The sequence below is a fragment of the Rhinoraja longicauda genome, chromosome 39 (genome assembly GCF_053455715.1).
Source record: "Rhinoraja longicauda isolate Sanriku21f chromosome 39, sRhiLon1.1, whole genome shotgun sequence".
Taxonomy (NCBI): domain Eukaryota; kingdom Metazoa; phylum Chordata; class Chondrichthyes; order Rajiformes; family Arhynchobatidae; genus Rhinoraja; species Rhinoraja longicauda.
The window spans coordinates 7,849,280-7,862,985 of NC_135991.1; positions in this window are offsets into that span (position 1 = coordinate 7,849,280).

Here is a 13,706-nt window from a genome sequence, read left to right on the forward strand (position 1 = left end):
AGGGGGGCGGGACAAAGGAAGGATAGAGGTGGAGACAGGAAGATAGAGGGAGATCTGGGAAGGAGGAGGGGAAGAGAGGGACAGAGGAACTATCTAAAGTTGGAGAAGTCGATGTTCATACCACCGGGCTGCGAGCTGCCCCGGCGAAATATGAGGTGCTGTTCCTCCAATTTTCATACCTTTATATTATACACCTTTATAAGATCACCCCTCAGCCTCCTGCGTTCGAAGGAAGTCCGAGCCTGCCCAACTTCTAACCACGGCTCAAGCCCCCAAGTCCTAGCCCAGTGGCGCAGCGGTAGAGTTGCTGCCTTACAGCGCCACAGTCCTGGCTTCTAATATGACTCCGGGCTGTTGTCTGTACGGAGTTTGTACGTTCCCCGTGGCCGCGTGGCTTTTCTCCGGGTACTCCGGTTTCCACCCACATGCCAAAGACATGCAGATTCTGTAAATTGTCGCTAGTGCTTAAGTTAGAACTAGTGTACGAGTAATCATTGGTTGTAGTGGACTCTGTGGGCTGAAGGGCCTAATTCCATGCTGTATCTCACTGTGGATGGCTTGATTGTAATCAGGTATAGTTTTTCCACTAACTGGGCAGCACAAAACAAAAAGGCTTTTCACTGTATCTCGGTACACGCGACCATACACCAAACTAAACCTCCTCATAAATTTTCTCTGCACTCTTTCCAGCTTTAACGCCATCCTTCCTAGAGCAGGGAAACACAATACACCAACTGTCAACTTCTCTATTGTATCCGCTGTTCCAGATGTCAACTTCTCCACATCGGCGACACCAAGCGCAGGCTCGGCGATCGTTTAGCTCAACACCTCCGCTCAGTCCGCCTTAACCAACCCGATCTCCCGGTGGCTCAGCACTTCAACCTTCCCTCCCATTCCCAATCTGACCTTTCTGTCCTGGGCCTCCTCTATATTTCATAGTGAGGCCCAGCGCAAATTGGAGGAACAGCACCTCATATTTCGCTTGGGCAGCTTACACCCCAGCGGTATGAACATTGACTTCTCTAACTTCAGATAGTTTTTTTAGATTTAGAGATACAGCGCGGAAACAGGCCCTTCGGCCCACCGAGTCCGCGCCGCCCAGTGATCCCCGCACACTAACACTATCCTACACACACTAGGGACAATTTTTAAAAAACCATTTACCCAGTCAATTAACCTTCATACCTGTACGTCTTTGGAATGTGGGAGGAAACCGAAGATCTTGGAGAAAACCCACGCAGGTCACGGGGAGAACGTACAAACTCCGTACAGACGGCGCCCGTAGTCAGAATCGAACCTGAGTCTCCGGCGCTGCATTCGCTGTAAGGCAGCAATTCTACCACTGCACCACTGTGCTGCCCTCTGTTCCTCTGTCCCTCTCCAGTTCTCCCACTAGTCTTCCTGTCTCCTATTACATCCTATCTTTGTCCCGCCCCCTCCCCTGACATCCGTCTGAAGAAGGATCTCGACCCAAAAGGTCACCCCTTCCTTCTCTCCAGAGATGCTGCCTGACCCGCTGTTACTCCAGTATTTTGTGTCTACAGTTTTCTTTCCTACACCAACTGTGGCTGTCACTTTTGACACGCTTCTTTATAACCAGCTTCTGCAAATGTCACGGCAAAAGGTGTGAGCCGCTACTGTGTGGATGGGACCAAACAATTACGCAGGAGTTGAAAATGATCAAGCCTTTGCGAGTGGATGGCTGAGACTTCACGTTGCACAATGGCATCCGTTACAAAAGTGGTGAAAGACTTGTCAGCAGGGAGGCCGCAGAGAACGACATTGATTTATTTGTACTGTCGATAAGAGATGAAGAACCCCCCCCTCCCCCCGAGGCAATTTATAATGCAGTTGCACCAGGCCTCCCCTGGCAGTACATTAAAGGAACATGCCTGTTAGAGGAATCGAGGCAGTATCAAGCATGAAGGATACCAGGCATGCGAGTGATTGTATATTTAGATTACAGAGAGAGGAAAAGACATTGTTTAAGGATAGACAATAGACAATAGGTGCAGGAGGAGGCCATTTGGCCCTTCGAGCCTGTACGCACCGCCATTCAATGTGATCATCCACAATCAGTATCCCGTTCCTGCCTTCTCCCCATACCCCCTGACTCTGCTATCATTAAGAGCTCTATCTAACTCTCTTTTGAAAGCATCCAGAGAATTGGCCTCCACTGCCTTCTGAGGCAGAGAATTCCACAGATTCACAACTCTCTGAGTGAAAAAGTTTTTCCTCATTTTCGTTCCAAATGGACGACCCCTTATTCTTAAACTGTGGCCCCTGGTTCTGGACTCACCCAACATTGGGAACATGTTTCCTGCCTCTAACGTATCCAACTCCTTAATAATCTTATATGTTTCAATAAGATCCCCTCTCATCCTTCTAAATTCCAGCCTATGCAAGCCTAGTCGTTCCAGTCTTTCAACATATGACAGTCCCGCCATTCCGGGAATTAACCTGGAGAACCTACGCTGCACGCCCTCAATAGCAAGAATATCCTTCCTCAAATTTGGAGACCAAAACTGCACACAGTACTCCAGGTGCGGTCTCACTAGGGCCCTGTACAACTGCAGAAGGACCTCTTTGCTCCTATCCTCAACTCCTCTTGTCATGAAAGCCAACATGCCATTGGCTTTCTTCACTGCCTGCTGTACCTGCATGCTTCCTTTCAGTGACTGATGCACTAGGACACCCAGATCTCGTTGTACGTCCCCTGTTCCTAACTTGACACCATTCAGATAATACTCTGCCTTCCTATTCTTACCACCAAAGTGGATAACCTCACACTTATCCACATTAAACTGCATCTGCCATGCATCCGCCCACTCACACAACCTGTCCAAGTCACCCTGCAACCTCATAGCATCTTCCTCACAGTTCACACTGCCACCCAGCTTTGTATCATCTGCACATTTGCTAATGGTACTTTTAATCCCTTCATCCAAGTCATTAATGTATATTGTAAATAGCTGCGGTCCCAGCACCGAGCCTTGCGGTACCCCACTAGTTACTACATTAGGCTCAGAATCTACTTACTATTCTTGCTATTGAGGGCGTGCAGCGTAGGTTCACCAGGTTAATTCCCGGAATGGCGGGACTGTCATATGTTGAAAGACTGGAGCGACTGGGCTTGTATACGCTGGAATTTAGAAGGATGAGAGGAGATCTTATCAAAACGTATAAGATTATTAAGGGGTTGGACACGCTAGAGGCAGGAAACATGTTCCCAATGTTGGGGGAGTCCACAACCAGGGGCCACACAGTTTAAGAATCAGGGGTCGGCCATTTAGAACTGAGATGAGGAAAAACCTTTTCAGTCGGAGAGTTGTGAATCTGTGGAATTCTCCGCCTCAGAGGGCAGTGGAGGCCAATTCTCTGAATGCATTCAAGAGAGAGCTGGATAGAGCTCTTAAGGATAGCGGAGTCAGGGGGTTATGGGGAGAAGGCAGGAACGGGGTACTGATTGAGAATGATCAGCCATGATCACATTGAATGGCGGTGCGTACAGGCTCGAATCCCCCCTCAATCTTCTAGGCTAGATGCGGGAAGATTGTTCCCTAATCTGAGGAAAGACATTCTTGCCATAGAGGGAGTACAGAGAAGGTTCACCAGATTGATCCCTGGGATGGCAGGACTTTCATATGAAGAAAGACTGGATAGACTCGGCTTGTACTCGCTGGAATTTAGAAGACTGAGGGGGGGATCTTATAGAGACTTACAAAATTCTTAAGGGGTTGGAGAGGCTAGATGCGGGAAGATTGTTCCCGATGTTGGGGAAGTCCAGAACAAGGGGTCACACAGTTTAAGGATAAGGGGGAAGTCTTTTAGGACCGAGATGAGAACGTTTTTCTTCACACAGAGAGTGGTGAATCTGTGGAATTCTCTGCCACAGAAGGTAGTTGAGGCCAGTTCATTGGCTACATTTAAGAGGGAGTTAGATGTGGCCCTTGTGGCTAAAGGGACCAGGGGGTACGGAGAGAAGGCAGGTACGGGATACTGAGTTGGATGATCAGCCATGATCATATTGAATGGCGGTGCGTACAGGCTCGAAGGGCCGAATGGCCTACTCCTGCACCTATTTTCTATGTTTCTATGTATGTTTTATGGGGGGTTTTTCTTTGTGTTTTCCCCGCCACTTTTGCCGCGCGAAAATAAAATGCACCTTTCGTTTTGATCGTCAAAAGGCGTCCTCTCATTCGCGGCGTCGTCGTCGTCGTCGTCGTCGTCGAGGGCATCCACTCACAAAATGGCGCCGGCGGACACGCCGACAGAGAAAAGGCGCGCTGGCCCAGGTCCCGCCCCGAAGGCCTCTCCCATTGATCAGCAGCCGGAGGATCCGCCCCCGCCTGGCTCTCCCATTGGTCCGCTGTGCCGTCCATCCGTCACAGGCATTTTCCATTGGTCAACAACAGCGCCGTCCATCTCAGTCAGGTGTCTGCCATTGGTCAATAGCCGCTAGATCCCCCCCCCACTTCGGCCTCTCCCATTGGTCAACCGCGCCGTCTATCTCAGGCAGGTATCTCCCATTGGTCAACCGTCACTGGATCCCGCCCACGTCGGCCTCTCGCATTGCTCACGCGCGCCGTCCATCTCAGGCTGGTCTCTCCCAATGGTTAACAGCTTTGAGGACCCGCCCACGCCTGGCTCTCCCATTGGTCAACAACGCCGAGGACCCCTCCATTGGTCAACAGCCTCGAAAACCCGCCCATGCTGGGCTCACCCATTGGTACAGCGCCGTCCATCCCAGGGCGCTCCCATTGCTAAAAATCGCCGAAGTCCCGCCTCCGCCATCCTCTCCCATTGGTCACCAACGCCGACCCGCCCCGCCCCCCGCCGGCTTCTCCCATTGGTCATCAACGCCGTCCATCCCAGGCTGGTCGCTCCCATTGGCCATCAACGCCGAAGTCCCGCCCCACAGTCCGTCTCTCCCATTGTTCAACGACACGCAGTCCCTTCCCCGCTGGCCTCTCCCATTGGTAAACAACGCCATCCATCCCAGGCCGGTCGCTCCCATTGGTCAAGAGCCTCAAGGTCCCGCCACCTGGTCTCTCCTATTGGCCAGCCACACCATCCATCCGCCACTGGCATCTCCCATTGGACAACAGCCTCATGCCTTGTCACGTGTACCGAGGTACAGAGTAAAGGCAATGCATGGAAACATAGACAATGGAGGAGGCCATTCGGCCCTTCGAGCCTGTACGCACCGTCATTCAATACGATCATGGCCGGTCATCCATAATCAGTACCCCGTTCCTCCTTTCTCCCCCATACCCCTTGATTCCATTAGCCCCAAGAGCTAAATCTAACTCTCTCTTGAAAGCATCCAGTGAATCGGCCTCCACTGCCCTTTGTGGCAGAGAATCCCACAGATTCACAACTCTCTGGGTGGAAATGTTTTTCCTCACCTCAGTCCTAAATGACCGACCCCTTTATTCTTAAACTGTGTGCGGTCCCTGGTTCTGGACTCCCCCAACATCGGGAACATGTTTCCTGCATATCATATCATATATATACAGCCGGAAACAGGCCTTTTCGGCCCTCCAAGTCCGCGCCGCCCAGTGATCCCCGTACATTAACACTATCCTACACCCACTAGGGACAATTTTTACATTTACCCAGCCAATTAACCTACATACCTGTACGTCTTTGGAGTGTGGGAGGAAACCGAAGATCTCGGAGAAAACCCACGCAGGTCACGGGGAGAACGTACAAACTCCTTACAGTGCAGCACCCGTAGTCAGGATCGAACCTGAGTCTCCGGCGCTGCATTCGCTGTAAAGCAGCAACTCTACCGCTGCGCTACCGTGCCGCCCTAGCATCTAGCCTGTCCAATCCTTTAAGGGTTTTATGTTTCTCTCAGATCCCCCCTCTCGTCCTTCTAAATTCCAGTGAACACAAGCCCGATTGTCCCATTCTTTCATGATCTGATACACATCCAGATCACCTCATCCTCCTGCTCTCCACGGAATAAACCTCTCCCTATAGCTCAGGCCTCGAGTCCTGGCAACATCCTTGTAAATCTCTGCACTGTTTCCAGCTATCCAACATCTTTCCAATAGCTGGGTGACTAAAACTGAACACAATACTCCAAATATGGCCTCACCAACGTCTTGTACAACTATAACATGACCTCACAACTTCTATGCTCAATGCCCTGACGGATGAAGGCCAATGTACCAAAAGCCTACTTGACCAACCCATCTACCTGCGACACCACTTTCAGGGAACTATGAACCTACACTCCTAGATCTCTCTGCTCCATAACACTTCCTAGGTACCTATGACGCCACTTTCGGGAAACTATGTACCTGCACTCCTAGATCTGAAGGGTCTCGACTCAAAACGTCACCCATTCCTTCAGCATTTTGTGTCTACCATCGATTTAAACCAGCATCTGCAGTTCTTTCCTGCACTCCTAGATCCCACTGCTCTACAACACTCCCTATCTACCTGTGACAGCACTTTCAGGAAATTATGTACCTGCACTCCTAGATCCCTCTGCTCTACAACACTCCCAGTCTACCTGTGACGCCACTTACAGGGAAATGTGTACCTGCGCTCCTGGATCCCACTGCTCTACAACACTCCCTATATACATGTGACGCCACTTTCAGGAAATTATGTACCTGCACTCCTAGATCCCTCTGCTCTACAACACTCCCTGTCTACCTGTGACGCCACTTTCAGGGAACTACGTACCTGCGCTCCTAGATCCCTCTGCTCTACAACACAACACTCTGCCTGTGATACTACTTTGGGGCAAAGGAATAGGGAATTCCTTCTCACCAGAGATGCTGCCTGACCCGCTGAGTTACTCCAGCATTTCGGTCCATCTTCAGGGAAGCCCAAGTGCTGCCACTGAGTGAGTAATAGAGTGAAGCACGCCGGTCTGAAAACATCAGTGATTTAAGACCCCCCTCCCTAGCATAGTACTGGCTAATGTGTACTCTATAGAAACATAGGAAATAGGTGCAGGAGGAGGCCATTCAGCCCTTCGAGCCAGCACCGCCATTCAATGTGATCATGGCTTATCATTCTCGATCAGTACCCCGTTCCTGCCTTCTCCCCATACCCCCTGACTCCGCTATCCTTAAGAGCTCTATCTAGCTCTCTCTTGAATGCATTCAGAGAATTGGCCTCCACTGCCTTCTGAGGCAGAGAATTCCACAGATTCACAACTCTCTGACTGAACGTTTTTCCTCATCTCCGTTCTAAATGGCCGACCCCTTATTTTTAAACTGTGTGGCCCCTGGTTCTGGACTCCCCCAACATTGGGAACATGTTTCCTGCCTCTAACGTGTCCAACCCCTTAATAACCTTATATGTTTTGATAAGTTCCCCTCTCATCCTTCTAAATTCCAGTGTATACAAGCCTAGTCGCTCCAGTCTTTCAACATACGACAGTCCCACCATTCCGGGAATTAACCTAGTAAACCTGCGCTGCACGCCCTCAATAGCAAGAATATCCTTCCTCAAATTTGGAAACCAAAACTGCACACAGTACTCCAGGTCTCACTAGGGCCCTGTACAACTGTAGAAGGACCTCTTTGCTCCTATACTCAACTCCTCTTGTTATGAAGGCCATCTCCCCATATCCCTTGATTCCGTTAGCCGCTGGAGCTCTATCTAACTCTCTTTTAAATCCATCCAGTGAATTGGCCTCCACTGCCCTCTGTGGCAGAGAATCCCACAAATTCACAACTCTCTGGGTGAAAACGTTTTTTCTCACCTCAGTTCTAAATGGCCCCCCTTTTATTCTTGTGTGGCCCCTGGTTCTGGACTTCCCCCAACATTGGGAACATTTTCCCTGCATCTAGCTTGTCCAGACCTTTTATAATTTTGCATGTCTCTATAAGATCCCCTCTCATCCTTCTAAATTCCAGTGAATAAAAGCCTAGTCTTTCCAATCTTTCTTCATATGACAGTCCCGCCATCCCGGGGATTAACCTGGTGAACCTACCTGCACTCCCTCAATAGCCTTCCTCAAATTAGGAGACCAAACCTGTACAGTACTCCAGATGTGGTCTCACCAGGGCCCCGTACAACTGCAGGACCTCTTTACTCCTATATTCAACTCCTCTTGCTATGAAGGCAAACATGCCATTAGCTTTCTTCATTGCCTGCTGTACCTGCATGTTTACTTTCAGTGACCAGTGTACAAGGAAACCCAGGTCTCGTTGCACTTCCCTTTTACCTAATCTGACACCATTGAGGTAATATGGAAAGCAAGCTGGATAAACTTGAAACCAGACTGACTTACCTCAAAGAAGTGAGAGACTGCTGTGCCCTCTGTTTCACGGAGACATGTCTCACCCCTGATTGTGCCATTTAGCCCGAGAGCTTCTTTCATCACTGGATGGGCCATGCGGTGTTTTTGGGCAAAGTTAGAAGAAGCAGGCTCTGCTTTTTAACAGGAATCCGAGGGGTAACTTTTTCACACAGAGGGTGGTGGGTGTATGGAAGGAGCTGCCAGAGGAGGTAGTTGAGGCAGGGACTATCCCATTGTTTAAGAAACAGATGGACAGGTACATGGATAGGACAGGTTTGGAGGGTTATTGGCCAAGCCCAGGTTTGGAGGGTTATTGACCTGCATGGGTTTTCTCCGAGATCTTCGGTTTCCTCCCACACTCCAAAGACGTACAGGTTTGTAGGTTAATTGACTGGGTAAATGTAAAAATTGTCCCTAGTGGGTGTAGGATAGTGTTAATGTGCGGGGATCGCTGGGCGGCGCGGACTCGGTGGGCCGAAGGGCCTGTTTCCGCGCTGTATCTCTAGATCTAAAAAAAAATCAAATGGGACTAGGGTAGCTGGGGCATTGTTGGCCGGTGTGGGCGAGTTGGGCCTGTTTCCACACTGTATCACTCTATGAGTTGCTGCCTTACATAGACATAGAAAATAGGCCATTTGGTCCTTTGAGCCAGCACCGCCATTCATTGTGATCATCCACAATCAGTAACCCGTGCCTGCCTTCTCCCCATATCCCCTGATCCCACCAGCCCCTAGAGCTCTATCGAACTCGCTCTTAAATCCATCCAGTGAATTGGCCTCCACTGCCCTCTGTGGCAGAGAATCCTACAAATTCACAACCCTCTGGGTGAAAAAGTTCCTTCTCACCTCAGCTTTAAATGGCCTCCCCTTTATTCTAAGACTGTGTGGCCCCTGGTTCTGGACTCCCCCAACATTGGGCGCTTACAGCACCAGAGACCCGGTCCGATCCTGATCACGGGTGCCTGTCTGTATGGATTTTGTACGTTCTCCCTAAACTCATCCCAGGAACAGCTGGATAAGAGACTTCTACGTCAGATTTATTCACAAAATGCTGGAGTAACTCAGCAGGTCAGGCTCGTTCTCACCTTCCACCCCACCAGCCAGCGGATCCAACATATCATCCACCAACATTTCCGTCACCTACAACGGGACCCCACTCCCCTCTCTGCGTTCCGCAGAGACCGTTCCCTCCGTAACTCCCTGGTCCACTCGTCCCTTCCTACCCAAACCACCCCATCCCCGGGCACTTTCCCCTGCAACCGCACGAGATGCAACACCTGTCCCTTTACCTCCCCCCTCAACTCCATCCAAGGACCCAAACAGTCTTTCCAGGTGACAGAGGTTCACCTGCACCTCCTCCAACCTCATTTATTGCATCCGCTGCTCTAGATGTCAACTGATTTACATCGGCGAAACCAAGCGCAGGCTCGGCGATCGCTTCGCTCAACACCTGCGCTCGGTCCGCATTGACCAAACTGATCTCCCGGTGGTCGAGCACTTCAACTTCCTCTCCCACTCCCAGTCTGACCTTTCTGTCATGGGCCTCCTCCAGTGCCATAGTGAGGCCCACCGCAAATTGGAGGAACAGCACCTCATATTTCACCTGGGCAGCTTGCAGCCCAGTGGTATGAACATCGACTTCTCCAACTTTAGATAGTTCCTCTGTCCCTCTCTTCCCCTCCTCCTTCCCAGATCTCCCTGTCTCCACCTATATCCTTCCTTTGTCCCGCCCCCCTGACATCAGTCTGAAGAAGGGTCTCGACCCGAAACGTCACCCATTCCTTCTCCCGAGATGCTGCCTGACCTGCTGAGTTACTGCAGGATTTTGTGAATAAATCGATTTGTACCAGCATCTGCAGTTATCTTCTTATACTTCTACGTCAGACTTCTATTCATGGACGACAGCTCTGCGATTAACACCATTCATCAATCCAAGCCCATCACCAAACTGGTGAAACTTAAGAGCCAGCATTCATCTCTGCAACTGGATCATCGACGTCCCGAGCAATCAGTGTCAGATCACCCTCTGTGATAACCGTCAACACTGCCGCTCTGCAAGGATGCTTTCTCAACCCCCTTCTACCCCCACATATGTGCAGTCAAGCACAAATCCAAGGTGGACACAGAATGCTGGAGTAACTCAGCGGGTCAGGCAGCATCTGGGGAGAGAAGGAATGGGTGACGTTTCGGGACGTGACCCTTCTTCGGACTCAGTCTGAAGGGTCTCGACCCGAAACGCCACCCATTCCTTCTCTCCCGAGACGCTGCCTGACCCGCTGAGTTACTCCAGCATTTTGTGTCTTACCTTCGATTTAAACTAGCAACTGCAGGTTTATTTCCCCAAACACATTTTGCCGCTCCACTGCGAAATCTCCTCAAGGTGTGTCAACTTTGAAGAAGTTCTCCTCCTAACTTCGACGAGATTTCGGGAGTCTGAAGGGTCTCGACCCGAAACGTCACCCATTCCTTGTCCCGAGATGCTGCCTGACCCGCTAAGTTACTCCAGAATTTTGTGTCTAACCTTCGATTTATACCTGCAGTTTTTTTCCCCTTCTAGCACAAATGCAATTCAATCTACAAATTTGCAGACGATACCACCATTGTGAGCCTGATATCAAATAATGATAAGACAGAACACAGGTGAGACAGAGGTTCACCTGCACCTCCTCCAACCTCATCTATTGCATCCGCTGCTCCAGATGTCAACTTCTTTACATCGGCGAAACCAAGCACAGGCTCGGCGATTGCTTCGCTCAACACCTGCGCTCGGTCCGCATTAACCAACCTGATCTCCCGGTGGCTGAGCACTTCAACTCCCCCTCCCCTTCCCAGTCTGACCTTTCTGTCATGGGCCTCCTCCAGTGCCATGATCACGGTGAATGGCGGTGCTGGCTCGAAGGGCCGAATGGCCTACTCCTGCACCTATTGTGTATTGTCAGGAAGGCTTTGATACAATGGCCTTCATCAGTCAGAGTACTGAGTTGGGATGTTATGATACAGTGGTAGAAGACATTGGTGAGGCTGCAATTGGAATACTGCGTTGAGTTTTGTGCTTATCGGAAGGATGTCGTTAAGCAGGGGACATTTACGAGCTTGTTGCCAGGAGTCGAGGGCCTGAGCTATAGGGAGAGGTTAGGTAGGGACTTCACTCCATGGAGCGCAGGAGGATGAGTGGGAATCTTTTCGAGGTGTAAAAAATCATGAGAGGAATAGATCAGGTAGAGTCCTTTACCCAGAGTCGGGGAATCAAGAACCAGAGGACATAGGTTCAAGGTGAGGGGGGGAAAGATTTAATATGAACCTGAGGGGCAAATTTTATATAGAAAGGGTGGTGTGTGCGTGGAACCAGTTTCCAGAGGAGGTAGTTGAGGCAGATACTATAACAGCATTTAAAGATACACTTAGACAGCAAATGTTTACAGGGAGTAACTCAGCGGGTCAGGCAGCATCTCTGGAGAACGTGGACAGGTACAAAGTGCTGGAGTAACTCAGCGGGTCAGGCAGCATCTCTGGAGAACGTGGACAGGTACAAAGTGCTGGAGTAACTCAGCGGGTCAAGCAGCATCTCTGGAGAGCACCGATAGGCGACTTTTTGGGTCGAGACCTTTCTTCAGACTGAAGAACTAAAGTCTGAAGAAGGGTATTAGCCCGAAACGTAACCTATCCATGTTCTCCAGATATTGCTTGACCCGCTTAGTTGCCCCAGCACTTTGTACCCATCGACGTTCTCCAGAGATGCTGCCTGACCTGCTGAGTTACTCCAGCACTTTGCGTCTATCCACGATCTCCAGAAATGCTGCCTGACCTGCTGAGTTACTCCAGCACTTTGCGTCTATCCACGATCTCCAGAAATGCTGCCTGACCCGCTGAGTTACTCCAGCACTTTGTATCTATCCACATTCTCCAGAAATGCTACCTCACCCGCTGAGTTACTCCAGCACTTTGCGTCTATCCACGATCTCCAGAAATGCTGCCTGACCCACTGAGTTACTCCAGCACTTTGTACCCATCTATGTTCTCTAGAGATGCTGCCTGACCCGCTGAGTTACTCCAACACTTTGTGTCTATCCACCTTCTCCAGAAGTGATGCCTGACCCGCTGAGTTACTCCAGCACTTTGCGTCTATCCACGATCTCCAGAAATGCTGCCTGACCCACTGAGTTACTCCAGCACTTTGTACCCATCCATGTTCTTCAGAGATGCTGCCTGACCCGCTGAGTTACTCCAGCATTTTGCGTCTATCCACGATCTCCAGAAATGCTACCTGACCTGCTGAGTTACTCCAGCACTTTGTACCTGTCCACGATCTCCAGAAATGCTGCCTGACCCACTGAGTTACTCCAACACTTTGTACCCATCCATGTTCTCCAGAAATGCTGCCTGACCTGCTGAGTTACTCCAACACTTTGTGTCTATCCACCTTCTCCAGAAATGATGCCTGACCCGCTGAGTTACTCCAGCACTTTGTGTCTATCCACCTTCTCCAGAAGTGATGCCTGACCCGCTGAGTTACTCCAACACTTTGTACCCATCTATGTTCTCCAGAAATGCTGCCTGACCTGCTGAGTTACTCCAACACTTTGTGTCTATCCACCTTCTCCAGAAATGATGCCTGACCCGCTGAGTTACTCCAGCACTTTGTGTCTATCCACCTTCTCCAGAAGTGATGCCTGACCCGCTGAGTTACTCCAACACTTTGTACCCATCTATGTTCTCCAGAAATGCTGCCTGACCTGCTGAGTTACTCCAACACTTTGTGTCTATCCACGATCTCGAGATGCCGCCTGACCCGATGAGTTACTCCAACAGTTTGTACCCATCCATGTTCTCCAGAGATGCTGCCTGACCCGCTGAGTTACTCCAACACTTTGTGTCTATCCACGTTCTCCAGAGATGCTGCCCGACCCGCTGAGTTACTCAGCTTCTTTTTTCTTTAGTAAACCAGCATCTGCCGTGCCTGTTTCTCTGCGGGTTTGCAGGGATGTGGATCAAATTCGTCCGTCACAAGAATCACCACCCGTGGTCACCAGGTTCTATTTCAAATATTGTTTCGATATTTAAAAAGAAAATAAATGTCGACATATAACTACAGGATACCAACATTATCGTGGGAGTCGCTACAATAACCTGCTAAAGAGCAGCCATGGGGTCTTAAACCATCATCAGAGGCAGGGAGGAGAGGGGGTGGAGACGGGGACGGGGAGGGGGGATAGTGGGGGGGGGGGGGAAGGGGGAGACTTCTGGGGAGAACAAAATACTTCGCCAAATTGATACGGTAGAACAGACCCCGAAAATCACCCCCTCCCCCCCCTCCCCTCGTGTCTTGCCCTCCATCTTGGTTGGAGCAGTCTGGCGAGAGAGAGAGAAAGAGAAAAAGAGAGAGAGAGAGAGAGAGAGAGAGGGAAAGAGAAAAAGAGAGAGAGGGAGAGAGAGAA